This window comes from Camarhynchus parvulus, chromosome 1A (assembly GCF_901933205.1).
Source record: "Camarhynchus parvulus chromosome 1A, STF_HiC, whole genome shotgun sequence".
In the NCBI taxonomy this organism is placed as follows: domain Eukaryota; kingdom Metazoa; phylum Chordata; class Aves; order Passeriformes; family Thraupidae; genus Camarhynchus; species Camarhynchus parvulus.
In genome coordinates, this window is record NC_044586.1 from 44,418,470 (window position 1) to 44,422,422 (window position 3,953).

Below are 3,953 nucleotides of genomic sequence, written 5' to 3' on the forward strand. Positions count from 1 at the left end.
GCAACCACCAAGCAGTGTGCTGGTCTTGAGGGCTGTTTCATACTTTGCTCACTGTGGAGACAGGAGGGCAGCAGGCTTTCCAGGGGGAAGGATGATGTAAAGTGAGAGCAGCTGCACTGGAACTGGTCAGAGCCCCATCCAGCCCAGCACCATGTTTCTCAGAGTGACCAAAGTGGGACAAGCTTTAAGAATGGTTCAAACCGTCCTGATCTTAGGTTACTAGCTTTGTGTCTCAGAGCCCAGGGTACAGCTTCTTCCCATGAATCTGTCCCAGATCTCTCAATTCAATACAAGCATCTGCACCATGTATCCATGATGTCACAAGCATGGATGATGTTACCATCACGGTAACAATACTCAGCTGCACTTGATATCCAGCATCATGCAATGACCAACAAAACTTCTCACCAGGGTGTGTATAGTGAGAGCTGTTTACTTTTCTCTGGCAACAGTTCATTGTGCAATTGTGAGTAGCAACATCCCAGCTGCCATCAATTTCTTTTGTTTCCTCAAAAGAGCCACAGGGCACCTGACACACAGCAATGAATTGCAGAAAATGGTTGGGTTTGTTCTGATGGTTGGGTTCTGGTATTTTTTGCCCCCTTCACATAAATTGTCTCTAAATAACAATTTTGTAATATCCAAGTGACATTTTGGAGCAGATGTTCAGGAGCCCCACACTTACTAAGCTCAAGTCTAGCATCCCCAAATTGCTTGCCCCAAAGTGAAGGTGCCTGAAAGACTCTCTAAATTTATTACAAGTCTCCAACAGCTAATCCTGATGTTTATGTGCACATTTTTGTGCATCAAGAGCAGGCTGGTCCAAAAACTTTTGTGGGTGGTACCAGTCTGTTCTGGCTTGTTCAGATAAGGGCAAGCTCCTGAGTGGCCCTGGCCCATTGTGCCCTTTTGTGTTTGTAGCTGAGGTAGGCTGCAGGTCCATCATCTGAATCCTTCCTGGTACTCAGTTTTATACAGCTTTACCTCTTTTTACCATGCCAAACAAGCAGGAATAACAAAATACTTCCTAATTCAAGCAGTCTTGTGGTATGTCTGGATGCAAGACGAGCAGGATGCTGTTCCTTTACAGGGCTCTCTTCCCAGCCCTGCTTTCTGTCCTTCTCCAGTTCACCTACCTTGTCCATGTATGCCAGCACTACATTCGGTCTCCATTCATCAAATCCCTCACCACAACATGCTCAGTCTTTAAACAATTTAGTTTAGTGAGCAGTTTTTCTTATTAGAAACCTAATAAAGTTCTAATTCAGGCTGGAATTACCATGTTTCCTCATCCAGAGAAGCATCTGGAGACCAACCTAAGAGTAGAAATGAAATAGAGACAGACACCTGGATAAAGTGGTTTGAGCTGCCTTCCTCACAAGCCATGGCAGAAGATGGAACCTCCTTCAATGCTGCAGCAGATGTTTCATGCACAAACATCACTGGGGGAATGTGTCCAAGAGTAGGTAACATCCACTATATTGCCTTGTACTATAAAAGCCCCACTGCTCAGCCAGCTGTAGCTGTTCAGCCTAACCTGCTTTCAGGCACTGTATTCCACAGATAGTAATTTTTAGAGGCCATCCTCAGAATGTTAAATGGTGCCAGGACATGAGCCCAGATGGAAATTTGTCTGTCCATCCTGTCAGTTTGTTAGGACGGGCCACAGCATACTTCTGGTGTGAGGTTACACAGGTTGCCTCCACAAGAAACTAAACTGATCAGTGCTGAAGCCCTTCTCTAGTTCTAGGCCCATGATTCCCAGTCTTCTGGCCACAGCACTGAACATGACCCATCTGATAATACTACTTTTTCTCTAGGCTTTTTGTTTTCTTAATTCTTAACTTCTTTTTCTTTGGCCCCTTCCTTTCTTCCTAAGAAAAGAAGTAAGCTTTGTCAAAGGATAAAAATCCTTCTACTCTTTTGCAAGGCAGAAGAAATCTTTAGGGCTTTCAGCTATAAAAACATAGTTTGTCAGTTTCTCCTCCCCACCCCCCATCTTTTTTAATGGATCTCTTATGCATTTATAATGTAGTCAGCACCACAGTACCTAGGGACCTTATAAAGAATTTATAGAGCAAACATTTTTTTTTGCAAAAATTTCTACTTCTCTTCTGGCTATTGCCGATCTCTGAATCTGTTCTCTTTGATTTGCATAGGAAGCCAAGTTGCCTGTTTTATACTCTTGACACAGACTGTCTTACAGTACCCTGGCTTTGCATTTGGGATAGTAAAGCTGGTTCACTGGGATTTGTTTTAGCAGTTATTAACTACAGAACTGACTGTAATAAGCAGAGCTGGTTGCTTTTGTCCATCAGCATCAGCACTGGCACATCCTTAGCTCTGTGCAGAGTGGTATCTGAGGTAAGAGCCCAGAATGTTTCACTACACCTTGAAGTGACTATATAATTACTTCATAGGGAAAATAATTCAGTGCTGGCAAGGAGTGAAATTTTAAATTTCTGTGTCACTAGCTGGAGCTAGTAAGGAGCTTGATGCTGCAGGCACCTCGAGGGAATATCTTCCTCTCAGTATCCTAAAGATTTAGACTGTTGCTTGCACGGTGACCAACCCCTCACAAACACCTAAGCTGTGTGCCTATGATTGTGTGAGCAAGTTAAACTCCTTCCAGGCCTGAGTCTGTAAAGGTGAGCTCTGTAATACTGAGGGCCTTTACTGATCCAGCTTTCTGGTCTCCATCATAATCCAGCAGTAACAGCTTTATTTTCACTCTCAAAGCCAACAGACACCAGCTGAGGGCAGTGCTGGTGCAGCAGGTAACACTGATCAACGCCTTGGGGCCTTTCTTGCCACAAATCAAGGAGTTCAAATTTTTGCTACACTTGTTTTCCAATAATAATGTATCTTTGTAACAACACCTAAGGAGAAACATTCTTTCAACATTGACAGAGCTATTTGCTTTTATTTCCTAGGTAACTAAAAACAACTAGCAAAACCCCCAAACCCAGTGCCATGGATGGAGACATATCTTGGGTTGTCTGCCTCTATTCAAAGAGCATTAGAATTATCTGCAGGGCAGCACTGAGGGTGAGCTGTGCTGTTCTCTAGGGTTACCCTCTGGATTTGTGACTGAATAGAAAGGATCTACACAAGTTTAGTAAGAAAAGAACACTGAGTAGTAAATTGCAAAATTAATGAATTAAATCACAATTTACAACAGCCAAAATTAAACTCCCTCTGTTAAAAAAACTCCAACCAACCAACCAAGAGGTGCCACTAAATCATCCTTGTACTCAGCCAGTCAATGCGCCAGAAGAACCGGCCACGCCTTCTTGGCAGCTCTGGACACTGGATTACCACTGAGATACCCATCACCCCTTATCACAGTACCACTCTGCTTCTCCATTGCCCACCAAAGTCCTCACTTAACAAGTCCAGGCTTGTTAAGAGGAATGCTTGGACTGTTTCATGAGGACCAAGTGCAGGAACCTCCCCTGCAATTTCTGTGAGAAGCAGATATGTGGATTTGTCCTCCTCACCACTCTGCAGCAACAGTTTCCTTCTACTTCCTCTCCTAGGCTTGATCTCACACAGGAACCCTCCATCAACTTGATCTTTCTGGAGATAAGAAATTTGACTAACTACAAGTACTCATGTAAAGGAAGTCTTCAATTATATCTCTATAAAATTATGTCTTGAAGTATAAACAGCATTTTTACTAGCTTGTTGAATAAGTGATAAAAAGACAAGGTGAAAGGCATTAATAATTTAAGCTAGTATTTCTCATTTCTATTAAATTATTAAACTAAAAATATTCCTTAGAGTATTTTCAAAATACTCTATTTTCCATAAACTCTGTTGCAATTTCTAGTTATAAAAAACCTCCTGTGAAGCAAACTGTATAGCAAACCCTCATGTAATTCAAGAGGGAGCACAGAAATCTGGAAAGTGATCAAGACACAAACAAAAAGATGAAATTGAAATGAGCATCC